Below are 27,803 nucleotides of genomic sequence, written 5' to 3'. Positions count from 1 at the left end.
ATCGAGCACCCAGGCATGTCACCTCGCTGTAGCATGGGGCTGAGAGATGCACAGGGGCTTTCCAGCCCCACGGGCCATTATTAGTAAGAGGGCTCGTGCGTGGTGTATCTTTTGGTTGAAGCTGTGAACTGCCAGTGGACTCTAAAAACTGCTGCTGAGCCTTGTAAATAAGATTGCAAAAGTTTCCGAGAAGCTTAATAACTTCCCTAAACATATATATTTTATGTCTAAAGGTGCTCAGGCGTGCGTTTATGCTGAAAGTTCCCCCAGCAGAGAGGATGCATACTTCTGTTGTCATTTGGGAAGCTCAGGCAGGTAGTGGATAAGGAGCTGGTTGCTGGGGTTTAACTTCTCTGTTTGGGAAGCTGGATTTCAGGGCATGTTTCTGGGTTTGATGGGCAGGTAGAACAATTTAGAGCAATGTGAGTGGCCTGCATGGTAACTTCAAGATTGTGCCATCTGAGCAACTAGATTGGGGATTACAGATCCCAGGGCACCTGAAGTCCAAATAGGTTTTTAAATCACACAGGTCATTTTAAAAGAGATAATTAAGTTCCTGAGTTACTCAGTAATGCCTACAAATGTTCCTGCGAACGGCTCATGAAACACTTGCAGTCTCTTAACTTCTGCCAGAGGTAAATGGGCTATTAGGAGGAAATTAGCTGCCCATGCAGCATTTTCTGTCTTGGAGTCTCAGGGTGTTTTACTGAGATGTGTTAATACAGCTGTGCTGAATGTACCACTGAAATCTGCATGCTCTGATAACCATCCTCAGGTGAAATGAATCCCGATGGAGCCATTTGAGATGAATGCTCAGTGTTCGCATGTTCCCGCCTGCCCTGTTGCCAGAAGTAGCTACCCACAGAGGCAGGGCTATGGAATGGGCTAGATGTATATCTGCACTTCATCCATTGTGTTATATGAGCACAAAACTGTCTTCACTTACTTGGAAGAGCTGGAGCACAAGGTGGGGAAACCAAAATGTGGCATATCTATTTTGTCTCCCTTGCTAGAGGGATGGAGGATTAACTGCTGGAAGCACACTGGGGTGGAGGTAGCAACATCTCAGATGCTGAAGTTAGGCTTTGAGAGCGGTTTTGCCTACTGGAAATTTCTGCTTCTTTTCGTTTGACCAGTTGGCAAGGTGGGAGTCATTGCATGGCACTCCCCCCACCCCACGTAGGTCAGCAGTGCAGCGTTTGGTTTCTGTTGTGGTCAGTAGAGACCTAGTCAGCATTGTCCATGGGATTTAAGGTGAGATGGATCTGAGAAATGAAATTAATTGCACCTTCATCTTCCCTGACTGTGTGGCAGACCCTTTACCAACTGCAAAAGCACCCTATGCCGACTTGTTCAGATGCAGACGCCAACACTGCAAACACCTTTCTTTGATCAGGTGCGGTGTGCCCCTAGCCAGCTTGCTTAGACTAGATATGTATGGTTTACGTGGCTATAGGGTAGGTGAGATGAATCCTACGCCTGCTATAGCAATGTTCATGGCCCAGGCGGGCTGTTTGGGGGGGATTTTTAAAGCAAGTTTTGTGAGCCCATCTTGCAGCAAGAGATGATTTCCATGCATTTCTGACAGAGAAGGTGGTCAGATCGAGGCCAGCTTGGAGAAGGGAAAATGCCTATAGGTTACTGGCGATTTGGCAGTGGCTGTGTCACCCGCAGGCTCCGCACCCATTGCAGCTGTGATGCGTGGAGGTAATGGCACAAGGACCACGTGGGAGCTTTGCAGGAATAACGTTGCTTGAAGCAGAATGGGGAAGGCAGGAGGTAAATACTATCCTCTTTCCCAAAGATTTAATTAGTTTTGTGGCAAAGGTTGCTTTGGGTCTTGGCTCAAGGGTTCCATAATTTTAAGACTGGCCTTTTTGGTGCTAGTACCTAAGTTATGCAGAAGAGATCCCCAGGTGTTTCACCATGTCAAGTGTCACAAGATGCTCTGATGAAACTGTAGTGGTCTATCATGTATACGCTATTTGGTGGCCATCTAAGAAGCAGATATCTGAAGTTTAAATTTAAACAGCGTCGGCTTTGCATGATGGCTTTAGGGGAAAACCTTGCAGCTGATGGGAAGCCAGCAGATGAATATTTGACACTTAAATCAAAGGAAAGTGACAGGTTTAAAGTCTGCCCTGGCATCTCACCCTGGCACACGTCATCCTCTAGGCACTAGGGCAGTCATGAAAACCCTGTTGTCACTTCTGCTCCTTCTCCTTATGGTCTCTCTAGGGTGTTGCTGTGCTGCTATCAACGTGACATAGAAATGCTTGTTGCCTTCCCCACTATCAATCACCATGGAAGGGGCCTTATGAACTTCAGGACACTCATGACAGTGAAGGAGCGTGTTGAGAGGATGTTCTGAGGTTGTGTCTTGCAGATCGATTCAGTGTTTGTTCACCGAGGGCGAGGTCGCCAGCTCCTCTGATCATATTTCCCATTCCCTCCTGGAGGAGCTGGGTTTGCCAAATGAGGCATTGCGGCATCAGGTTCTGATGGCAACATCCACGTGTGAGTGGGAGGGAAGCATCAGTCTCTGCAGTGCCTGTGTCTTGGTAGTGACAGTGAACAGAGAGGAGTTTTATCGGCTGCTGGGATTCTGGGCACTGTGTTGGAGAGGGGTGTTTGGTGATTTGTTTGCCTGGAGGTTTGTCAAGGTTTCTGGGTCCTGTGGGTTGTGATTATATGAAGGAAGGCTGAGATAGTTGGGGTTGTTCAGCCTGGATAAAAGAAGGCTTCAGGAGACCTTATTGTGGCCTTTCAATGTATAGCAGAGAGCGTATAAGACAGATGGAGACATTTTACCAAAGCTTGTAGTGACAGAGTGGGGGGCACCGGTTTATACTGAAAGAGGATAGATTTAGGCTGGACATAAGGAAGAAATTTTGTATGATGAGGGTGGTGAGGCGCTGGACCAGGTTGCCCAGAGAAGTTTTGAATGCTCCATCCCTGGAAGTGTTCAAAGCCAGGTTCGATGGGGTTCTGAGCAACCAGGTCTAGTGGAAGGTGTCCCTGCCCGTGGCAGGGAGGTTGGACTAGATGGTCTTTGAAGCTCCCTTCCAACCGACATAATTCTGTCATTCTGTGATTTTTGTTTTCCTGTGTGGTGGTTTCCCGAAGTAGGGAGGAGGGAGAGGAAAAACAGAGGTGCCAGCTATGGGACTCACTTTTGTGTTGCCATCCTTGTAAGACCTGCCACTTTGGTCATTCCTTCCTGGGAAGCCAAGGCCCTTCACGTGCTGGGCCAACACCATTGTTTTTTTCTGATGATAATTCTGTATATCTGATGGCTGTGGCACTGCGAAACTGGGGAGTCCCAGAGAATTCCGCTTAACGCTGCCACCTTGAAATGTGGGGGAAAGGCATCCTTTCCTTGGGCTCTGCTCACCCATAGCGAATTCTTCACACTGCGAGGACAGTTGGCACAGTGGAAGGCAGTAGCTGGGATCAGGGGGGTCAGAAGCGGGGAAAATAAGCAAATTATGTCCTCCTGCTGCAGCAGAAGTATTGGCTTAGGGTCACTGTTATGGAAGAGGTGGGGAAGGTTTCATCCTGCATCGGACTCAGCCAGGAACCCTGTCCTGCTGTAAAAAACAGCTCTTTCCTCCCATTTTTACCAGCATTCTCTCTATCCCCCATGCACAGGAGCCTGTCCTGGGATGCAGTGTGGTGTTTATTTGAGTGAGGATGCTTCAGGGGCTGGGCAGGGGCAATTTGTGCCTTCCTGATAATGTGCCATCAAGCCTGCTTTGTGCCAGGAAGACCGATGAGGACAGGGAGCAGGGCTTGCTGGGCTGCACACCAAGCCGTGGGCATCGTGTAGCAGGGGAGACATGGGAGGGATGAAGTGAGCTATTGGGCATGTGGGTTACAAATGTCCCCTTGTCCCTCAGGACATGGTGGGGACCTATCACAGCACATGTGTGTGCATCCATGGAATTGCACAGGTGGTTTGTTGTCTCCAGTAGTTACCTGCACCAGTCTGGATGCTCAGGACTGGAGAGATTTGGGGTTGCTTTCTCATTACCTGCCATTATGCCTAGGCTGAGGGGCTGCAAAAGGAGAAAGCGACTAAGTTGGGCACAAAATCCAACCTCCTGTTTTCTTGGGCTGGCTGGTGCCTCTGGAGGTCCACGGGCCACATGAGCATGGGTTGATGAGCACTTGGTGAGCAGTCTTGTGACAGTACATGGGGAAGGTTGTGCCAGTGAGCTCAGGTCATGTACCTTTCAGGGTCACAGCACCCTCTCTCCCTTGTAGATGGTCCCTGATGCAGGTGTACAGGGGCTGGCTCTGCCATCTGCACAGGTTACAGTGGCAGTAGACTTCCCCCCTGCAAGGGGAATTTTCCCTGGCTGCCACAGAGGCTGAGCAGTTAGCTGATAAGCCTGTCCCTGGTATTGCCACAGATCTATAGATGTATCATGAACAAGGAGAAGGGGAAGCACCTGGAGATGCATCTGCATCAGACCATGTTGCACAACTGTCCCAAGTGGGCAGCAGCCCAGGCCAGTAGGTCCACCCAGTGCCAGCGTCGTGCCTGTATGGACTCACCAGGCTGGCTGCCTGTCCCAGGTAGTGCAGGCAATGTCAACCTGGGCAGGAGGCTGCTGCTGGCTTGGTTGTGTCTTAAAGCCTTGATCGCTGCCTGATTTCTAACCCCCAGCCTCCCCTAGCTTCACATTTTTCTTTGCATTCGGAGTTGCAGCCTGAAAACAGTTGAGCTAAACCCTGTACCCTAACGGTTGCTCATCTGAAAGTGTGGAGCCAGCTTGCAGCAGCTGCTAAAATAGCAGAACTAAAGTGGGGAATGAAAAGTGAGATGGTGATTAAGACCCGGTTTCCTGTCGCGGCCCCGCAGGGCTCCTGCCGGCGATGGAGACGTTGGTGGCGGTGACAGCGGCGGTGTGAAACGTCCCAGCCATTGGCCTGGGGCTGGCTGAATCACTGGCGGGCTGGCCCGCGCTGCTTAGTTATCGGAGTGCTTTGTAGACATCGGTGGGCATGGTAGGCTGGGCTTGTGGACATGAAGAGGATCTTGTTTTAAGAAGCCAGGAAGGGTAGGGAGCCCACGTGGGGGGTTCTGGCTGAGTTGGGGTTGGAAGTAGCTCTGATGAGACGCAGGCCAGCCCCAGAGCAGGCTGGTGTTTGTTGCTCTGTAGTACCTAGAAGAGCTGAAAGTGTGCACAGGATCCGGGGGCACTGGGAACATCAGTCCTCTGGGCTTTTTTCTCCCATCTTTGACAATACATTACTTTAGACCTGTCACCTAGAATGGGCGAGAGGAAGATGCAAGGTAGAGAAATTGCTGCTGAAGTGGTGGTGACCCTCCCTTGCTGGTTCTGTTTGTGCCAGGGGCACAGGGATTGTTCACTTGTTCTACTGTTTGGCCCCTTATATGCCTCGGTGACATAAAAAAGCAAATGCATTATAATTAGTTTATATTTTTGGCTTGCTTGCATCAGATGTTTGTGCAAGGAGAAAACAGTTGAGTGTGAAGGGGATGCTGAGCTGTTTCTCTGAGGACACTATGCCACATGCAGTCACAGACACGCAGTGTGTGTTTGTTAGTGCCAAAGGCATCTGGTTTCTTTCTCACCCTGGAAGTGCGAATCGCTGCTGCCCTGTGTGTGCTCCAGCCACTCCTAGGTCCCTGCTGTAGAAGTATGAACTGGATGTCTTTCAGCAATCCAGATCCCATCACTGTAAACTGTGTCCTTTCTGACAGGAGCAATGATGTACAATGTGGAGATGGGACTTCCCTATACCACCTCATCCTCTGGAGAAAGCCAACCGCAAAACTCCCTGCAAAGAGGCCAGAACCCCATTGGCCCTGGCATTTGCTGTGTGCTTAGTGGATACCCTGTGATACCTCAGCAAAGGAGCAGCTGAACGGGCTCCTTGCTGCCAGAGATGGTGGCAGGTAGAGGGAAGGAGGAGAACAGAGAGAAGGTTGTTGTCTGGGTGCAGAACACCTGGAATCAGCTCCTTCTCCATTTTTGCAACAGGAGCCGTAGCTCCTTCCCCTCTCCGTGCCCCCTGTCATGGTTGCAGCCATGTGGCTTGCTGGAGGCAGCACTTGACCCAGTGTGCCAGGGGCTTGCAGCAGGAAACTGGAGTCTCTGCTGTGGTTCCACCACAGGCATGTGGCCCAGCAAGGAGGACCCTGGGCATGTCCCCTGCTGGGTCATTTCACAAGGAGCTTCCACCAGAAGATGGTTATTGCAGCCCTTCGACAGGGTGAGGGAAAGCAGGCAAGCCGAAATATGTGACCTTACCCGCATAATTGCGGTCTTCCTCCAGATAGGGCCTGCCTGAAGGGTTGCAGGAAAGATGTCCATCTCTTGTGACTGCTCGTATGAACTTTTGTACCCCTCAACAAACCACCTTCTATCTCTTTCTGAGTTTGAAAGTTACAGCAGTTCCCATCCACCCCGGTGCTAAATCCACCAGATTCTCTCACTCCCCTTGGCTGTGCAATGGAGGGTTGCCACTAAATCTGGCAGTGTGAGGGACCACTGCTTGAAATGTAGTGCCATGTGGTATTTGGTCTTTCTGCTGTCTGTCAACTCTTGCGGTCACCAGCATCTCCTCCAAGGCTGCCTCTTCCTCTGCATTCCTGTACTGCTGGGACAGGCTTCTGCAGTACGGAGGGTAGGTAAATAGGGTAGGTAAATGCCCTGCTCATACCTGATCAGTGTTAAGGAAATGTAAATTAAAATGCAAATGTATTTTTCACAGAGCAGGTCAGCGAATGGGAGAGGCTCTGGCAGTGGTGGTGTCAGGGAAGGCGTGCTGATTCACAGCAGCCAGGGTAATTGCCCTGAATCGGTATCCTCTACTCCCCATTTCTTTCCTTTGACCCAGAAGTATTTCTCTACTGGTGTGCAGCCTGGGGCGTGCATGGCCCACATGCAAAAGGCGAGGGAGGGGGCAGAGGGGAGAGCTGGCCCCGAGCTGGGCAGAGCATCTGGGCAGAGCATCACACATTGTCATTACTGTGTGGGGAGAGGGAGCTTGCTTACAGAGAAATGAATTCCTGCGCTCACGGAGAAACTTTTGTAACATCTGCTGCCATGGGGGAGAGGGGTATTTTACACTTTTCTGGTGCCTTTCATCCCAGAGGAGTTTAAAGTGCTTGGCTTTTCAGACTGCTTTCATAGTGCTGAGAAAAGGATGAGCAGTAGGTTTTGTGTGAAGGAGAGCAGCCCCTAACTGCTGCAGCTGCGGCGCGAGGAGCCGGAGATCTTCCAAAGCACCCACTTCTGCTGGCGAGCAATAACACCACAGCACGGCATTGTTTCAGGAGTCTGGAGGAAGAGCTGCCTAGGATTGAATATTTTAGGAATTATTTCGAGGGAGGATGGGCTAAAGGAGAGGAAATAGTGCAGATATGGGAAGGTAAACAACTGCTTTTTGAGCAGGGAGGTCAAGGATGGCTCTGAGGTAATAGCAAGGAACAGACTGTAGATGAATTTGCTGAGCAAAGTGCTGCCATCCAGATATAACCCTCTTCTCTCCTTGCCAGAGAGATCTTCAGTATCAAGCTAAGGAGGAAACAGTACTTGGTTGGAGGAAACAACATAGCCTTGGTCTGCTGGCACCTGGCAAATTCCTTAGCCCTGGTTCCCCAGCCCAGCAATGCTATGGAATACCTGAAGGATATGGAAAAGACAGCAAATTTGCACCAAGGATCAGAGGTGTGCTCTTCTGGGATGATCGAGGTGCCTTCAATTAAACTCCCACAGCCAGGAGTGGCGGTTTTGCTGGCATCTGTGAGTCACGGCACAGAAGGGCAGCAGGCTGTGCCACCGTTCCTGCCTTCCAGGCAGTGGTCTCAGAATAGGGAGGACATGGCAGAAGTGGAAGAGGTAGTGGAGGAGGAAGGATCTGCCACAGCGAAGAGGCAGGAGAGGCTGGACATGGTGGTCCCAGTGTCCGCATTGGGCTGCAGAAGATGACAGGTATGGGCAGCTTGCTGGTATCTCCCTGTGTCACCGAGGGTGCTGTCTGAATGGCAGCTCCACATCCTGTGGTGCTTTTCAAGAGCTCTGTGGCCATCCGCTAGCATGTCTTGGATTGCTTCTCTGGTGTGAGCCCATGTTCATGACCACATCCATCAAGCAGTGTAAGGAGGAGCTTGGGAGCTGCATGGGAGAGCAGCCGGAGGAGACCCTGGCTGGGGTGAGCCATCTCTGGTGGCCTCCCCGCTGCTTTCTGGCTTTGCTCAGGCTGATGGTGGAAGGTGGTGCTCACACCTTACAGCATGTCCAGCCCAGCCCAGGTGCTGCAAGCCATGCTTTGATATGCCTTCCTTTTGCCAGCCATGCCAGCTTGGCTGGCTTTCCAAGCCTGCGTTCTGTGTGGCGAGTGTCAGCAGAGGAGCCAAAAGGTCACCAGTGTGTGTTAGACTCTGTTTGCAAAGCCTGCAAGAAGATGGAAAAGGTTATTTTGTCTGGGGTGGGGGAGGAGGGAAGGGGTGTAAGGAGTGATGCCACGTGGGTTTGTTGCGTTCCCTCAAGGAGAACAAAGCATCTCTGCAATGACAGGAGAGCAGCAGGGAAATAGCCAAGAGATGAAAACCGTCTCGCCCCTTAGCAACCCACTATTGCATCTCTCCTCTGGTTTGTCTCTTCACCACCAACAGCAGGGAATAAAAAGCGGGGAAAAAAAAGAAAAAAAAAAAAAAGGCAGTGAGATGGGTTTTGAATGGATGCCAAGGTTGATTTAATTAGATGTATTGAATTTGTTAACTTCTGAACGACGTGGCTGCCGCGCAGCACAAATGACAAGCTGCAAGCGACAACGGCAACACAGCACCAACCTGCCAAAAGGTTCAGCAAAGCAGAAGGATTGACCTACTTCCATCAGCGCTGCAGGGAGCGCAGGCGAACGCCCTCCGCTCGCTGTCGCCGTGCTCCCCGGAGGGCTGCGTGTCCCTCCATGCAGGGAAGAGCTCTCCTGGGCTGGGGGGCTGCTGGGGAGCCCTGCATCACCTGTGGACTCCAGTGTGAGCCCAGGGCAGGGTAAACGTGTGCCCACAGGAGGCAGCTTGCTCAAAGCAAGGGCTGCTGCTTTGTGTGCTGTCTGCTGGCTTCTGGCTGACTGATTTTCTGCTTCTCCCACCTATTGCATCCTTAAAAAAAATACTCGGGTGTTCTCTGATAACGGGCCTAAATGCTGTTGCAGCTGATAAGGGTGATAAAATCACCCATGCACACTGCCATGGCAACCTACTGCAATTGCTCTTGGCTCTTGATGTGTCTCTGCTCTTTGGTGTGAGCATAGATGTGTGGGTTTGGCTGAGACTTGCCTGGGAATTACCCAAATCTGGAAGATTTGGCTTTGGTTATTGATCTCTGCCATGGATGCAGAGCCACTAGGCAGCTCCTGGCCTTGCCGGCAACCCCTCGGAGCAGGTTGTGCTTCCCCTTGCACCTCGCTAAGAGTCCTGGCAGTGTGTATGGTATCTCAAAATACTTGTCAGCACCAGGGAGGAGTCCTCTGAAAAATATATTTGTTTCCAAGTGAATTTCATAACGGCTAACAAGAGGAACCACCGGCTGTCTGCTCTCGCCCCCAGTCATGCACATGTGCGTAGAACCTGCCAAGCACCAATGTCCTTCCTGAAGGCAGTGACCACAGGATCCCTGTGAGGTCGGTGTGGTGCCTCCTGGCCAGGTAAGCCTCCCAGCTGGAGAAGTTCAACAATTGAGTTGCATCTCAATGTTCTGCCTCTGGTACCAGCCACGAGCTGAACTCCTCCCATTCATTTGGCAGTCTACTCTATCGCTCGCTACTGTCAATGCAAAAAAACGTCCTGTGAAATTGTGTCTGTCAGGCGGTGAAGAGAGAAGGTGGATTTCCTGAGCCACCAGCCTGTCAGTGATGCTTTTGTGGTAAGGAATGTTTGCCAAAACCTTTGGAGCTAGGACACCAACAGAGACATTTGTGAAGCACACAAGTATAGAAGTGCTGCATGAAACCATGGTCTGGGTTGTGTTGAAGATCACCATGTTACTGAACAAGATGCTGACATGGGAGGGAAGCTCAGACACACCATCAATCTCTTCTGATTATTATCAGTGTTAAGCCCAGGCTGGTAACCCAGGCCTATCGCACACATCCTAGGGGTAGTCACCCAGCGTGGTGGGGAAGTTGCTGTTTCAGTGGGGAAGTGAGGCCAAGTGGCATTGGGGAACTTGTCCAAGGTCATGCACAGGAGACAACCAGTTTGTTGTTTCCCACCATTGAAGCTCTGGCCTTTTCCTTGGGTGCAGTTTCTTTTCCACAGCACCCCTCAGCCAGAGCAGTGAATGGTCTCTTGAGTGGGGAGGTGAAAGAAGAAATGTTATTTCACTGGGTAACATCAGGAAATTATACGGGAAGAAGAAACGGAGGACAGATGGAGGGAACCCGGCTGTCTGCTTCTGTGGAGAAGACATCTCTTTGTAGCATTGAGGCTGCTTTTGGGATTCATGATTCAGCTTTCAAGTTGGTTGTTGATAGTTAGGATGTTTTCATTTTGACTTCATCTGTTGAAAAGGTGGTAAGAGCCCTGCAAGGGTGCATATCTCTCCATCAAGTATGACTAATTGTATTGGGACAGCCCCATGCGCGATAACACTTATGTTTTTCTCTAGAACAGCTCCATTACAGACTGCCTTGTAGCTGAGCCCCAGCGAGTGTTTTTATGGGAGTTTTGCTGATTGTGCAGCCCAGATAACCTGTGAGTGAGCAAACATGGAAAGCATTGAATATTCAGCTCAAAACCCAGAAGCGGATTTGTGTCGCTGCTTGTATGAACTGAGCTTTTAACCGTGTGTTGGCAGTGCTTTTCAGGAAACTCATCTCTTCTGAGACACATTATCTGGTGAGAAGTGCTCCAATTTTAAGACAGCCACCAGGAGCTCTGCAAAGGCCAGGGCTCATGGCTTGCCGCTGGTGTCTTTGCAGCTCCGTGTTGTGCTTTCCTTTCCCCATCTTCTCCAAACTCAGTCCATGCCAAACAAGTCTATTTTTAAACAAGAGCCAACACTGTTTTTTCTTAGCCTTGCACTCAAAAAACAACCTCTCCAAAAAAGCCAGCACATGGCAGAGGCTGGTAAATATTTTCTCTAGATGTTTGCTGTTGTTGATCCTGCTTCTGCAGGAACCCAGGAGTTTTGGTGCACCCTAAGGGCTGAATGTTAACTTCTTGTAGTTAAACTGGTTGCCCCTGCCTCATTGGATAACAGTCGTATGTATATACGCACGAAAGCCACGCTTATGTCCCTGAAGAAGTGTGTTGGCACAGATGAGCCTCTGACCTCAATATATCAGCTCAGTGGTCAACAGCCTCATGCAGAAAGAGCTTTGGTGTGCAACTCTTCCACTTGGCAGAGTTTAATCTTTGTATGGATTACAGCAGAAAACTCCCTACGAGAGGCTGCTCAGGTTTAAAACTGTGCTGGCCTTTGATGGAAATCATTGCTCCTCCTCAAGGAGGCTTGTAATCATCTGAAAGCTTCACTGAAAGCATGCGAGTGGGCAGCCTGTCCGACATAGGGAGACAGCAGAGACCTTCTTGGTCCTTCCTATGCCCCTTTTCCCAAGGAGGGAGGCAGGTTTTTCTGCCTGCAGCAAGGCATCCCTCCTGGTTTAGGAGTGCAAGACTGCGCCTATCACGATGCTGGCGTGGGGCCATAGCTTCTAGTTGGAGGTTAGAGGAATTGGTCAGTAGTAGTCAGAAGGCTGGTGCACCAGGGGGTAGTCAGTCAGTGTGGACCTTCTGAGGGCATTGACTTCTCACAGTAAACTCACCAAAGGACCATTTCAGTGTTCTCCTTTTCTTGCTATGTTGGCTTTGTTGTTGGAGGACTGGAGTTATCTAGCGAGCTTTGAGCACCTGAACAGAGTGGCAGAGCTTGGGATGTGACCTTGGCAGCTGATGACACCAAGGAGGAAACAGCACTCCTGAAAGTGTGAGAAAACTCTGGACACTGAGAGAGGGCACATGGCATCATGGCCATTTGACCATGATCTGTCCAGGGTGAGCTTACCCAGGAGAGGCATCCCTTGCAGGGGCTATTCCATGTGTTTGCAGCTCCTTAAGGATGTTGTCCCATGGACAGGAGTGACCTGTTGGCATTGAGGGTGGTTCCCCTTGCTCCTGTTGGATGCTCCGTGGCGGGAAGAGGAGGCATGCTGGCTGCCAGTTCGGCTCTAAAAACGATGTCTGTGCAAAGTCCGTCCTTGTCTGGACTCCAAGGGGCTGCTGTGCACAAGGCCTTCACACAGTTTCCTTAACAGGCTCCTTTTCACTTTTTCCAGGGACTTGCACTGTGCTTCGTTTCAGAGGGATCCAGTGAATTAGCATATTGTTGCTGCTGCCTGGGTAATTGCATGCCCAGGGTCTGCTTTGCTCCGACACAGTCTTCCCGGCTTCCCAGACAGAAAGCATCCTTCTCCTCTGGCGAACAAGGCTGCAAAGTATTGCCCTGAGACCTTGCTCAAAGGATGGAGGAAGGAGAGGGTGGAAAGAGGGGGGGAGCCTGTTTCTGAAGACATATCTGGCTTTAAGACCTCACCTATCAACGAGGAGGTGGAGATGAGGTTTTTAATCTTTATTTCTGTACCAAGGTACTGGTTTTGACTGAAGCTGTGGTTTCTCTCGCTGATTTGTGCAGACCTCGGTATGCATGCAGTTACAGAAATTTAGGCCAGCACAAGTCACTACAGGGGCTCAGAAACTGCTTGAAATTAGCCATCCTGGGTCACACAGGAGTTTCAGCAGGAGTTGAAACTGAGCGGTCTGATACCCTCTTCTGTACTGAAAATAAAACCCTATGAATAGGTAGGTATAAAAATGCTTACTGGTCTCACTTCCAAGTACAAAAAACCCACATGTGGATAAACCCTTTGAGCCCTTTAAGGCCCTGTGAGAATAGAGCACATCTTAAAACACTTTGGCGAGTGTATCTTCAAAGCTGGACAGGTTTCTTAATGTGGGTGCAGGTTTGCATTTTTGAAAGATGTTATTTTGGTCAAGCCTGACTTCTAGCTGGGAGCTGGCATCCCTTAGGCTTTGGTCTCCAAAAAGAAATGTGCTTATGTGCAGTGTGAGGAGGACAGCTTTACCCCCTAGCACGGTTTGGCTGTCAAGTAGAGACATGAAGAGGAGTGGGAGCATCAAGGCTCTGGGATAGAGGTGAGGAGATCGGTTCGTGGCTCTGCCATCAACCTCCTGGGTGACCTGGGGCGAGGAGATGAACCTCTCTTCCACCTCTTCCTCTCCTGCCCACCTGGTGCATATGACAGTTGCTTCATGCTTTGTATGGATTCTTCTGGGAAGGCAGAGCTCCGCAGTGCTGGCTGTAAGGTCCCTTTGTATCTCCTCGGTTGTAACATTTCGTGTCTCTGAGCCACACCAGTTATTTTGACTGGAAGGAAGACATTGCTCCAACACCCTTTACGACATGAGGGATGGAGAGGAGGAGAAGGCCATGCTGGCAGCGTAGCTTGCTTATCCTGCACCAGAGCATTGCAGCTTGCAGGGCAGAGGGAAGGCTTCTTGAGGGATCTCCATCCCGTGGAATAGAGGCTGTAGCCTTGGGCAGTACAGAGAGCCTTTTTATAGGCAGCACTATACACAGGGCTTAGGAAATCCTGCTTGTTCTGTAATGATGTGGGTGGGTGGGTGGGACTGCCCTCCAGCACTGCTCTGGTATGTGCTGCAGAGGTTCCTTGGCCGCTGGTGCCCAAACTGAGAGGGACAGTTGCATGTGGATCACTGAGGGACTGCATGCAGAAGTGTGGTTTGTCATGTTACAGGGGGAACACAAGGTACAGTGCCTGGGGGTACCTTCTGGGCCCTTGTGGTCATGGGATGTGGTGGTTTCTCTTTAACTCTTTTGCTTGGGGGATATCACAGTAACCAAGCACTGAGTGATTCCCACCCTTTCCTCTGAAGCCTCTGCACTGGTGGCAGTTAGGAGATGGCTTGTAGGACTGCAGGATAATTCAGGCTGAAAGGGACCTCAGGTGGGTCAGCTGTGAGATCAGACCAGGTTGCTCATGACTTCAGTCAAGTCTTGAAAACGTGTAAGGATGAGAGTGCACAGCCAGCTCCACAGCTTGACCTACCACATAGAAAAGTTTTTCCTAACATCCAGTCTGTACCACTCTTGTATCAAATAATGCCTGTTGTCTCTCATTCTTCTGTCAGACACCACTAGGAGAACCTGGCTCAGTGTTCTCAGTAACCTCCCTGCAGGTGCTGAGGGCTGCTGCTGGATCCCTCAGTGCCATCTCTTCCTCTGGCTGAATGAGCCCAGATCCCTCAGCTCGTCTTTCCAGGCAAGTCTGCCAGCGCCTGGCGATCTTGGTGTTCCTCCACTGCACTGTGCGCTGGTTTGTCAATGTGTTTCTTGTACAGGGGGCCCAAAACTGGATGCAGTACCTACATGTGTCTAACGAGGCTGAGATCTCTTACCTGTGCTCCCGCTCCTGCAGCCCAGGATGCTGTTGGTCTTTGCTGCAGTTTCTTCCCTAAAGGTTGCAGTTGGCCTGTGGTCCCCAAAACAGCCAGCCTAGCCCTCGAGCGGTGGCAGAGCTGCTCAGCTGGGACTCTGGGCTGTGTCTGGGTGATGTCTGAAATAGGACCTATCCCTGTGCTTGGAAAGCTGGAGTGTTTCTCAGCAGCCAGGAGGGAAGAGGAGCATGGAGGAGCCCTGGTTCCTCTTCTCACTGCTGATGTTGTGGGCTTCCACCAGGAGAGGGACCAAGCCCGGACAGATAAGGTGACGAACTGAGTTCTGCGGAATAACTCAAAGAGTTGTAGTGTTATAATTACCACCATCTCACTTACTCATCTGTGAAGCAAGTTTTTACTCGCCGCTGTGCTTCCTGTGGAGCGGGGACTGTTGATGGCCACAGAGAGCTGAGGTTCTGCAATACCACTGCAAAGGGTTGTTGAACAAATCTCACTCACTGTGCTCACTGCTGGGGACAAAATACAATTCCTGGTAGCCATGTATGGAGCAATTTTACACATATATGTGTATATCACATATTGAAAAAAATGCCGCAGTTTTATTTTTTGCTGCCAACAGTTAATGTATGAGTTTCAGAGCAGGCAACCTATATTCTTTAAGACCCAAGAGCCTTGGGAAAAGATTGATTTATTTTTTTTTTTAATCCTGTACTAATTTTAAAAGTGCTGGTTTTTTTAGTGCAGTGTGATAGAAATAAAAGGCAAAAAGGAGAAAGAAAAGACAGAAAGACCTGTACAATTGTTTTAAAGGTTTTCTGCTTTTTCCATTCATGTTCTGTTCAGGAAATGAGACCGACTATATATAGGATAGGAATGAAGCCACATAGCACAAGCCACTGTCAAGTTCACAAAGTGACCACATTGAAAAAGTAGTGAAAAATGTGTTCTTACTAGCACCTTCCTAGCTCATAGGAATCCTAGCTGTGGCTTGCAATTGTAGTAGGGTGAAGATTTGCATTTTCAAGTTGGCGGTTTTCCTTTTTACTCTTCCACTTCCTACAAGCTAATTCAGTGCCGTGTTAATTGTAAATCTGGAATGCAAATCAACTCACCTGCTTGTTTTTCTTTCGTTTTCAGGTTTTCTAACTATGGAAGCTCTCCTGAGGAGCTGCATCATGCGCTGCTGCCCCAGGGATGGGACACAGAGCTGGGAGTGAGGAGGAACTCCAATGTGCCGCTGCGAATTGCTTTTGTCAGGAGGGAGGCTTTCTGGCATGTCATGCGGTGCCGAAAGCCATCCTACCCTTGACAGCAAAAATCCTTATCCTTCTTGTGTTTTTTTCCAGGACAGCTGATATTTCCTGTTAGAGATGCTTTGTATGCAAATCAAAGTGTTAAAAAAAAAAAAACAACCAAAAAAAAGTCCTGAAAGCAATCACACCCATAAACTTGGACCACCGGGGAATTCCTGCTTATCAATTTTTTCTTCTTTTCAGTTCTGTACAAGATACTTCTTTTCCTGCTTTTTCTTAGTCTTTAATGTTTGTCCTGCCAGACCTCTTGGTTATGACCTACCAGTGCTGCTTGGATTTTGCAGGGCTTTGTGTCAGTCTGCATGGACAAAAGGCTGTAGGTGCTAGAAGTCGGGGTTAACAGTCCCTGTGTTTCAGCTTTGCCCTGCATTGCGGTGGTGCTTTCTGGTGTTCAAACTGGACATGAATCTCACGCTGCAGATTGCCATGTGCCTGTGGTGATGATCTGCCTGGGAAGGTGATCCCAGAAACCTTCAGGAAGGTCAGGGGAGGAAGAGGGGAGGTAGAGAACAAAGAGAAGCCAGCAAAAGTTTATTTAGGAACTTAAACAGGAGCAGGATTTGACCCTCCTGAAGCACCTCAAGAGAGGCCATGCTTAGCACTGCACTAATGCAGCAACACGAGTTGGTCACCTCCTCGCTCCAGCAAAGCAAATTTGTATCTGCCCAGCCTGTGCCCTATAGGTATCCCTATAAGTGCAGGGGGCTGGTCAAAGCCTCACTTGCACCATGCTCCCACCCTGCTGCCAGCAGCAGCACCACACTGATGCTAGAACAAGTTGTGAGGGTGAAAAAAAGACTTGTAGAAGCAATGCAAGAAAAAGACGTGTCAGAGCAAGAGAGAGCTGCACCACTGCATGGCCTAGAGAATATTGTTGTGTGTGTCCAGAGATACCCGCTGCAGCCCGGGTCTTGTTGAATCACACTGTGGTTGCTCTGGCCTTTGTGTGGGTAACGGTGATAATCGTTGTATGTGGTGTTGGGTTTTGTTATTTGGTTTTTCTTAAATGTAAAATTAACAGTCAAATTGGCGTTGGTAGGGCAGCGAGCCTAGTGCGGCTTTTATCTACCCTGAACCTGGGGACAAAGGAGGGGAGGGAAAAGGCTTGACCAGTTTGGCGGCTGTGTACATAACGGTCCTGGAGTTCAAAGCAAAGGACACAACAGTCAGATACACAAACCTGCCTGGGGTTTGACTGATAAGTCACATTTCAAAGCGAAAGGCAATCCTGAAGGGGGGTCTGTTGAGTGGCTGAAGCCTCCAGTGCTGAGTCCTCTTTAAAAGGGGGTTTCATAAGGAGTAATATGAACAGAAATGGCTCTTTTGTGGTTTTATGCATTCCAGGCATGCCAGGACTGTTCCTGTCAAGGATGGGCTGTCTCTGGGGTTTTGGGTTCTTCCCCCCCCCCCCAAAAAAAAAAAAAAAAAAAAAAAAAAAATTGCCACAAACTAGCAGCTAAAATGGTGAAAAATAAATGAGAGTTTCAGAATCATTACAGTAGCAGTAATGGAAACTGTGAGGCTTATACTTAAACTGGCTGTGGCGTTTCACCGTATCGTCTACACTGCTGAGCTGCTGGGATCACTGCTTTTGCCTGCTATGACTGCTTCAGGGTGGATTATTTGGAAGCAGAGCTTTAACTGTTGGTTCCCCAGAACCTGAAAAATCTGTGCTTTAGGCTTTTTTCAGAAGCAGTGCCTTTTCAGCTGAACCACTGCTAAGTATGAATCCCTTTACTGTCAGTGCAGTTATGTGGACATACAGCATCTTTATGTCATGACAGCAGCATTAATTTCTGCAGGTCTGTGGGTACAGAAATGGGATCCAGCTACTCCTGTTTCAGGTGCACTTTTGGTTTCAGGCAAGCTGCGTGAGTTTGGATTGCACCTGTACACTTTGACACAAAACAGGATTTTAAATGATGTGAGAGCTTCCATGCACAAAATGACAGTGCCTTAAACCTTAAAGAATTGCGGCTGACCTGTGCCTTAGAAGAGGCTGAAGGTTCACATGTGATAAAGCACTAGATGGTTTGTGTAGACCTGGCCTGTTAGATGGGTGTCTTAATGCACAAGCCTACACGTCCAGTTCTTGTAGGCATGTGTGCTGCTCCTGTTGCCGTAGTCCTGTGTGCCATGGAGGTAGCAGGAGCTCCCAGGTGGCTGAGAAAGCCATGGACAGAAGTGTTACTGCCATCACCTTTCAAGCTTGGGTGCTACAGGGAGTATGGCCATAACAGTGTGTAATTAAGTGTGGACCTCAAATGCCCCTGGGACACCCGGCACAAACACTCAGCACCTTTATGAGCAGCACCACACTGATTACCTCTATGGGCTGGAGCTGCACCTCTGCGTGCTCTGATGAGACTAATCCCTCCATGCAGGGAGCAGAAAACTGAGCCAGGCTCATCCTGGCAGAGGCTGAGCCATGGGGCCATAGAAAACTGCCCAGAGAATTTGCTTTTCAGCCTGGGTTTGGCCATAGCACGAGTGCAGGTGGAGGGTAAAATGCAGAGGGTGAGAAAACATCTCTTAGAAGGTGGCAATAAAAGGCATTGTTGAAATGAATCATCTGGCTTGGTTTTATTAAATATGAATATGGTTATTAGTGATGAACAGGGATGGGGTGGATTTACGACATGGTGCCTGAAGCCCCTTCCCTCCCTCCGACACAGGCTGATGTTACAGAAAAATCTCAAGGCTGTCACTTGGGCTGTTGTAGGTCTGTGGGTGAAGGAACTTTAATCACTGGGGTTGTTGTCAAATGCTGCACTTTTAACAAGATACAAGAAATTAAGATCTCACGTTAATTCAGTGCTCAATATAAATATTTTTCACCTGAGAGGTGTCTGGGCTTGTAGCCTTCTGGGCTGCTTGCCATTTTGGGTTTGTTTCTTTTTCTTTTTCTTTTTTTTTTTTTTTTTAAAAAAAAGAGGGTTTTTTTATTCCATCAGTGCTTCCAACCACAGAAATTTGGAAACAAAAAGTTGGAAGGTGTAGTCAGTAGCGAGCTGTCTTTTACTGGGCCTGTCTCGCAGAGGAGGTTTTGAAGTGGATTTTGCTGTGGCCACTCAGAGTCTCTGCTGTGGAAATATTTATCACTGTGAAACTGCAGCAAGCTTTGCAAGTGGCAGAAAAACCCTACTTTTGTAACCAAATAAATGTGTTTTCCTTACAAGTTACACAGATAGGTGTATGTGGTGTATGTTTGTAAAATTTTTTGTTTTCAACCGAAATTGCTTTTCCACTGTGTCATCTAGAGCGGGAAAACAAGTAGACCTTGAGCTGCATTTTAATGTAGGTTTCATCCATTTGACTGCAGCAGAAAGTTATGTTGGGATGCTCTGTTATCCTTCTGGTGTGTCCTTGCTTGATATTTTGTGCTTGAGAATCTCCATTTTCCCTCTCTTTGATGGTTTGAGAGTTTTGATAGAGAGGGCAAAAAACGTATAAAAATTTTCATGTTCTTTGGAAGGCTCCAGCAAGTCATGCAGTGGTGAAGAGATGCTGACAGCCGGTGGAAGAGCCAGTTTTTGACAGCATAGGAAGTGATTAGTGCCTCATTTGATGTCCTCACATCAAAGCTGGATGGTATGTATATATTTCAGTATGTGTGGCAAAAGCAACTCTACCTTAATTATTGTGGGCCTTCTGTGACCACAGGAATGTATGATGCCTAACGCCAGCCCTGATAGAACAAATATCTGAGGACCAGCTCATCACTGCAGCATAGCCAACTGTCTATTCTCTGTTCCCTGTGGGAATTGTGCAACATGGGATCCTACAAGGCAAAGACGGGGGTAAAGCTCATCAGGCAGCACATGTGCTTTTGTTAGTGTCCAGTTACTCCATCTGCAAGCCAGTGAAGCTGGGGCTGCAGGAGCTGGCAGTAAGGAAACGCCGTAGTTGCCTGGCTGCGTAGGAGTCCCTGAGCTCCAAATGTGGCTTCTGACATGGTGCCACTCAGCACTCGGAGGCTTTAGCAGCTCAGTGCACATCCCTGGTTGTATGCCCCAGGCTTGGCGTGTCTTTGTGGCAGCCTGGACCCACTTTTCTTTGCAAGAAAGAGCTCCAAGACCCTTCCTGTCCTACAGCAAGGCTTCTATCCAGACCTCAACATGGTCTTCAGTCAGGGTTTGCAGACTAGGCTGGAGCAATAGGCAAATGTTCTGTGGTGAGGCCATGGTACATGGGACAAGATGATTTGATGCGCCCAAGGCTGTTTTCTGTCACTTGCCAAATGGCATAGGACAACTTGTACCCGTAGGGCATAACCTCTACAGCTTTTCACGTTGGGGGACTGCAACCAGCTGGTCATTGGGAATAGCCCATGTTGGCTGCTGGTCTTCATTCAGGAAGGTGCTGGTTGTCATGAGCCAGGAGGGCACGAAGGAGCGTTGTAATGGCAGAGGTGATTTGTATACCGGTGTCTGGCAATATTCCCTCACACTGTTGAGTAGTAAAGATGTAATCGTTTTTGCACTGATTAAATAGTGCCAGTGCAAAAAAAACCCCTCATTTATGCTCATTTATGGCAGTTGAATGAATTGTGTTGTAATTGGGAACAAAGAATTCAGGTTCTGACTAAAGCCTGAGTGAGGCTGTCGGGGGAGCACGGTGTCAGGGAGGGACTTGAAGGGGTTGTCCTGTAATCCTGTGAAAGTGACCTCTCGGTGGAGCAGTGGGACAGAAGGGATCTCGCAACTGGAGAGCAAGAAGGAACAGGGAGATGAGTTTGTCCCTTTAAAGGGGGACACACTGACTGGTACCTGTGCTTGACAGAGTATGGGGAAATGCCAGGAAGAATTCAAAGGAGAGCCATGAATGGCTTGGGATTACCAAACCAGAACTCCAGGTTTAAGGAGCTTAGTTTATTTGGCTAATTGGGATGAAGGCTGGCAAGGGGGTGACTTGATTGCCGCATCTAGTGGAAGAAAGCTTTGATCAGGAAGCTCGGGAAGGAAGGAATCCTTGGAAGTTTTACGCCTTCTTCCCTGATTTTAGAGGAAATCTCTCTAGGGTGGCAGCTTTAGTCTAAAATACTGAGCTTATTATGTAGAGGTCTTGTGTGAAAGGGACTGGTCTGCAGAGTACTGAAGGCAGGATGGATCATTTGAGTCTTTGTCTTTATGCTCAGAGCTCTAATACTCCCCAGCATCTTCCTTCCTCTATCCCTGGGGTAGGGCAGTTCTCCCGCAATGCTGGGCATAGCTGAAACTATCAGGTCAAAACGCTTTGGAGCCATCTCATCTTAAGGCAGGCATCTAAAACAGGTGGGTTTCCCTCTGGTAATGACTGTTGTTCTCCAGGGACTGTGGGGGGAGGCCAGAAGCTGATTGAGATGTGGACTGGTACATTGTGGATGTCTGAGGCTGCACAAAGATGAAACCCCCCTCTCACCGCCTGCGCGAGTGAGAAGGAGCTATTAGCACAAAGCACCTAATGAAGAGCCATCTGAAACCATTTGAGATGAAAATAATACGGAAACTTTTAATCAGCTTGCAGAAGCTGAACAGTCCCTGGAGGTCCTGTACCAAGCCTGACCCACTTGCTAGGTCCCAGTGGTGCGACACCGGGCGCCCCTCCACCTGCCTTTGGAGGAGGGAAGGGACAGCGATCTAAAAAGAGACAAGCACAGGGGAAGGCAATGAGTTGTAAGACTTTATTAAGAACGAGTTGGGGTATTGTGATCATTATTAAATGCAAGCCTGCCTTCTGCAGCATTGCTTTTTTTGAGCTGCTGAGAAAGGAGGCAGGTATTTGGAGAGATTCGTTTTCAACCCAGTTAAATGATTTCCCAGTTCCTTCTCTGCACCCCTGCTTACCACATCCCAGTCTCTCCAGCTGTGCCATGTTTGGGAAGCGGCTGTGAGCGTGTGTCCTCGGGGCTGAGCCCCAGCACTGTAAGTGGCCTGGTATCAAGGGCTACTCCCATCCCTGTAGGCTGTAGCCTGCTTTGCAGTGAGGGAGGGAGGGCTGTTGGACTGGCACCTAGCAGCATGACTGTTCTGCCAAATGTCCCCGTTTGCTGGCAGGACTGCCTGCAGCAGAGGCTCGTGAGGAACCCAGGCTCCCATCCCTAAGCTTCCTCAAGGAGGTGTGACCACTTTGACACAGGTTCAGATTGGAACATCTAAGTGGACAAAGCAACAGTGGGTAAAAATCAAATCCAAAATCTCTGAGCTTTGAGAAGATGATAGCAGTGGACTATTTGCAGCAAACTGTAATCCATATCCCCTTCCAGGAAGATGTTGCTGGGAAGACAATGCCCACATGCTCCTTGGAAGGGCTTGCTGAACTGCCAGACGAGCACCGAGCTTTCACCCACCTGTGTGTACCCATCCCACAGGCTGCAGCTGGGATGCCGTTTGCCCTCGTTGGACCCCAGGAGGATGCAAGGTGCTGGCCTGCGATGCTCCAGGGCCTTCGGACAACACTCCAGAGTTGTGAGAGCAAACACTCCAAAAGTGAGAGCAAACCACTTCCTCCTGTGTACAACACACCTTGATTTTCTGAGTTTTTTTCTTTTTATTTCCTTTTCACTGACTGACTGAAGTACAAATCCCTTTCACCTATTTGACATTCTTTTTTTTGTTGTTTTTATTTTTTTGTGTTTGTTTTTTAACTGATAGGGTTAACGATACTATTATAAACCTAACATTCATGGTATGTTTTTGAGTTATCTGAAAAGTGTGAGTCGTTACATAAAATGTGAGAATAGTTGGGATTGTGGGATAATTTTTTTTAATCCCTGAATTTCATTCTCAGTTTTGAATGAATCAAATGTATTTCACGGGACTGAAAAAGCTGGGATTTCCCCCCTTTTCTTTCTGCAGTGTTGTTTTTTTGTTTTGTTTTGCTTTTTTTTATTACAATGTTTACTCACACATGAAGGTTTCCATATGTTAAATAGCTTCTGATAAATAAGTTAATGGTAAAAGAAAAGTGAGGGTAAGGAGAAGCCAAGCATTGGGGTTTGGTTGTTTCTGCTTTTTTCCTTTTTATTTAAATTTCAACAAAATGGCAAGCATTTCATTTTGACCCACTTTCAAATCACATTAGTGACTGAATACAGAATGGGAGGTGTGATCATATGAACTTAGAAGTGCAGCAGGTCAAGACAGGAGAGACTAGCAGCAATCCAGCCCTGACGGTGCGCCCAGACTTGGGTGTTTTAGTGTATCTTACCATTTTTTTTTTCTGTTACCAGTAGCAAATTTCCAGGGAGTGGAAGGAGATGAGGAAAAAGGAGCCACCAGCTCTCCTCTCCCCTTTTTTCTTGGCTGTCTTTCAGGTGACAGCAGCGTGCATCTCACAGTCACCATGGCTGCATCAAGCACTTTGTTTTTATGTAGGGCCCATCAATGCAGATAAATGCAGATGGACAGATGGGAGCTTGCTCTGGTCCCTGAGCTCTGGAGCCTGCAATCAGTGCCAAGGCTGAAATCGAAAATCCTCATTCAGAGGAAGGATACATCAACTCCGGTTAGCAGCATGGGAGCATGGTTGCAATACTCCCAGGGCTGAGTGAGCTCATCAACAGCTTGTTTGGCCTGTGATAAGATGGACCTTCAGCTGTGATTCATCCAAGGTTCTGCTAAGCTGCTGTTCTCCACAGCAGCAGTGCCTTTCTGCTTGCAGGGAAGGTACACCAACAGCTTCATCTGAGTTTGAAAAAGTCAGCCCCACAGTTACTGTCTTCCTGAAAAAAGTAGCAGGAGAACCATGTTTTATTTACCTAAGGAAATCAGTGCTTCTCCATTGACCTGGATGGATTCGGGTTGATTTGTACCATGCAAGAAGCTGATCCTTCTTCTTGTCAAAGCCTGTTCCTAGCACATGCAGGCTACGTGGTTCATGTTTGGTTTGTGTTTGGTTCAGGAGGGCTTAGAGGCCTTTCTTCATCATTATCAAAACAGTTCACTTTCTGATGACTTTGGCATTCCCATCGGTCTTACAGCAGAAGCAGCAGCAGCAGTTTTTCTTCCGTGAGTCCTCAATTTTTTTTGGTGCTTTTCAGGTGCAGAGAAGGGTGATCTTGGTGTTGCAGCTCCTGAGACCTTCCTCAGACCTTCCTCATAGGCATCCTCAGCCTAGGAAAGCTGCAACATGAGCTTTTTATCTGTGTAAAAGGAGGGCATTTTGAATGGTTGATATGTGGGAATATTCCAGCCTCTCCCTGTCTCCGCTGTTCTCAACTGTGAGATCGAGACATTGTATCTCTCCTGTCCTTATTCCCATTGGTGGTAGTAAACAGGCCAGCAGTGCAGCTTCAGAAGAGGTCTTGGGCAGCAAACCCAAGAGGCATGCAGGATGCTGGTACAGCTCCCCGGTGTCTGGAGTGATGCTGCTGGGAGTGCCCAGCCTGGGGTGAGCATGGCAGTGACACTGATGCTGCTGGGAGTGCCCAGCCTGGGGCGAGTGAGCATGGCAGTGGCACCATCAGACTGGCTCTCTCCTGCCTGCTTGGGACCTTGTAGCCCCAGGGTACTGAGATGTTACCAAAATATAATGCTGCCTCGGCCAGGTCAGCGAAGAAAACGGCACTCTCTGCTCATAACTGGGGCGAGATATGGCTCTGCTTTGCTTTTTTTGGACCTGCCTGCAGTTTGTGCACATCTCCATATCCAAAGCCTTGGCTCATTCTTCCTGGTCCCTGACCACCAGGTGACAAGCAGAGGTACAAAATCCCTGTCCCCAACCATCTGCAGAGAAGAAGAGGTACCCAGGGACCAATCCTGGCATCGCTCCCTGAAGCTGGTGAAGCTACTTCTTCCAGCTGTCCTGCCTGTCCTCTGCCTGTCCAGTCGGGTTTATTAGCCTCTGCAGCAGGTTGGGACTGGGAATCAAAGGGATAAAGCACAGTTTGGGGTCTGAACGGTTGCAGAAACCTGGGGCAGGGACATGGGAGCAAGGAGGGATAATGTGCTAAGCCGCTGCAGGTGCTGGATCAGCAGAGGGTGAACCAGCCCCTTGCTGCCCATGCCAACAGCAGGCTCCTAGAGCCGTGCAATTCAAACGGCGGAGACCTGGGGGAGATTCGGTCTTGCCTTTTGGCACTTCTTGGCCTCGTTGGCAGCCATCGTTGGATGCGTTGCCTCGTGCAAACCCTATTCATAGAAGCCTAAGCCTCTGCATCCAACCAGCTCGGTGTCATGGGCTTCCTCCCAGGAGCCAGATATGTCAGTACCATTATGCATGTGGCTTTTGAGTGACTTGGGCAAGGCCAGGCAGCAAGCCTGTGGCAGAGCAGGTGTTGAAATCCAGCTCTCCCAAGCATTGTGTTGGCAGCTTTTCCACCAGGAAATCCTTCGTTTAACTTTGCACTGTAGTGGATGAGGTTGCATTGATGTAGGAAGGAAGTCTTCATGTGCTCATGCATCTCTTCCAGCCCTTCTTTACCTCCCCACACCTCTCCCCAAAGGCACCTACTCTCAAGGAAAAGAAACATTTCTCGGTGTCCATGAGAGAGCAGAAAGGGAACTGGATTGCCTCTGGCTCCATGCACCAGAGAAAAGAATGGGACAGTTTTGGGCAGGGTTCAGGGCAGGTCATGCAAGTTTGCACACTGCTCCCATGGAGCTCCATCACCAGCTCTTATCCATGAGAGCCTGTCAGGTGTAGCAGCAGGTTTCTGTGCCACCCTGACTTCTCTCTCCTTCAAAGCAGCAGCAAGCTGCCCTGGAACAGGCTGACCTTTGGCATAATTCTTTCTTTTTCCCCAAGTTAGGGGCACTTGAGTGAAAACCAAGGAAAGCTAAAGCAACCTTAGCTTTTTGTCATCTTTCCTTGCAACAGTGGCAGGGCTGTTCTGCTTTTGGCATTAAGCAAGAAATCAGTGTTACCATGGGAGCAAACTCCCAAACAGGTGGCGATCACATACCTACTAACCTGAACCAGTGCAGGAGGCACAACGTCCCCCCTTGGACCTGCTGAGGGGAGAGGAGACCTCATCCCCCTTTGTTTGTACTCAGAGTGTGGCTGTCCGGAGGATGGTGCCCAAATAGATAAGGCTCTGGGCACGGATGTCTGGTTTGATTATTCCTTTCCTTTTGCTACAAACCATATGGTAGTATGGGCAGCACAGATAGCTGGCAATCAAAATTCCTGGGCTCCCTCCCTGACTTTGCCATTTGCTCATTTAATTTTCAAAGTGGTTTTCATGCATGAGCAAAAGTTGCGGCCTCGAACCTGCCCATCCCCTTAAAACAAGAGCTGCTCCCTCATTACTGGAGGTGCTTTTGAATATAGTAACCACATCTTGCATTGCTATCGCAAAATTAGATGCACTTAATGCTTGTAAACTACTTTGGCACCAACAGATAAAAGGCACTACAGACAGGTTGCTAATCAGTTTGATTAAGTAAAGCGCCTAAAGTTTGCCACTGCTGCTGGAGGATTGCAGGCTGATCCATCTATAACCGGAGGAGTAAGATGAATTAGGTATGATAAGGATTGTTTGGTTTCTGGTCTGTCAACCAGTGAATGAAATGACTTGGTGTTTATATGCCAGGTCACAGAGAAAAGTTTCTTGCGATTGGAAATGATTAGGCACACTGATTAATGTTTCCAGTGCTCTTTGATCCAGAGCTGCCAGTTGGAATGAGTCTTGCCGCACAGAGACATCCTGACTACCTTGTAGCAAAAGTGCAGGGGTTAGAAAATTGACTGAAAAAATGCGGGTGGGGATTGGAAGGCTCTGCCATAAGATATGCTCTTTTTCCATTGGGGACTCTAGGGTTGTATTCTTTGAACCATCCTCTTATTCCTGGAAGTCAAGGCAGTTTGTAACTCACATTGTGCTTGTCAGGGTTATTAATTTTAAAGAAAATGTTCTGGAAGATTGCCAAGTCATCTAAACTTCCAGTACTGATAAGGACCTCAGCATCTGCTAAGTTAAGAAGAAAGCATCCCAAGATGCTTTAAGAAAAGCTTTAAAATGTAGCACTTCCCGAGTCATCTGCAGCTCTTGTGAAACTGTTGATGTTTCTCTCAGTGTGGAGGTGCGATCTCCTGCATACGTCCTTGTGATGGATGTTCCTTCTTTTGGCCATAGGATTTCCCATTTTTAACCCTCAATTAGGATGTCCCCCTTTTATCATAGGTGAGATATTTCAAACAGTTTCCTAAGACAAGACACAGGAAGATCTGCTTGGATAAGGGGAAGAATCCCCACCACTTCTTATCATTCCCACATCACCACGCTGTTTGTCTTTGCTGTTTTGTGTCTCAGTCATGCTTCAGGTGTTATGGTTGAACCTTGAACCAGCTGGGAGGCCATGAACACAACTGTGTTGCCCACTACATTTTCTTTCTAACCAGGACTGCAGTATTTGTCGTCCTCACTGTCACGCCTGTCATCCACACTTGGTCCTTCTGGGGTGATGTCCTCTTTTGTGCAAGGTTGTGTATGTCTGGATGGGGTTTCTGGCAGCTTTAGGGTTTCTTTCCTCTGCTCGGCTGTTTTCACACAATAGATCGAAATATCAGCATCTTTCAGTTCTCTGACATGTTTGGTTTCTTTTATCCAATGTATTCAGCAGAGGGAGGGTGGACAGACGGTGATACCCTGGACCTTGTTATGTGGAAAACTGGTATAAATACAAGCATATATATCAGTTTCCTGCCTTTGTGAAGTTGTGCTTCATGCCAATTTTCAAGCATATGCTGTCTTCCTGTGTGTGTCCTGAAACAGTTAACACCAATTTAATTGAAGATCATTTTCACAAAAATAGTTGCCTACTCTGACTATGTTATAATTCCCAAGCAGCTCCACAGTGGCTGCTTCACTGCTCCCTGCCCCTCTAATAATGCTCTTGCTTTCCTCCGTGGCTTGCGTGGCTGCCCTGGTGTGTTGCTGGGACAGGGAGCCGTGGCGCAGGGTCGCCTTGCAGCCTGCGGATGTGGCCAAGCAAAACACAGCTGGGCATCACCCCAAGTACCTCACGTACTGCTGCACTGAGCGGGTTCCCACTGTCTCAGACATCTTGTTGTGCTTAATAGCAGCAGAG

The 27,803-nt window shown here is 48.8% G+C and overlaps 1 long non-coding RNA gene across 10 annotated transcripts in view; it reads left to right on the top strand.

The window, feature by feature from the left end:
* LOC130145563 (uncharacterized) overlaps positions 1-22,627 on the top strand; it is a 142,011-nt gene extending 119,384 nt beyond the window's left edge. For 3 of the 10 annotated variants that reach the window (XR_008820594.1, XR_008820599.1, XR_008820593.1), the window contains one exon: positions 15,617-22,627. This is a non-coding gene — a long non-coding RNA (uncharacterized LOC130145563). The remainder of the gene's footprint in view (positions 1-15,616) is intronic. The other 7 variants (XR_008820602.1, XR_008820601.1, XR_008820600.1 and 4 more) reach the window with 7 other exon arrangements.
* The last annotated feature ends 5,176 nt before the right edge of the window (positions 22,628-27,803 follow it).

Source organism: Falco biarmicus, chromosome 3 (genome assembly GCF_023638135.1).
Source record: "Falco biarmicus isolate bFalBia1 chromosome 3, bFalBia1.pri, whole genome shotgun sequence".
Classification (NCBI taxonomy): domain Eukaryota; kingdom Metazoa; phylum Chordata; class Aves; order Falconiformes; family Falconidae; genus Falco; species Falco biarmicus.
The sequence above is the reverse complement of the archived record's forward strand: the minus strand, read 5'-3'. Positions and strand labels throughout refer to the sequence as shown.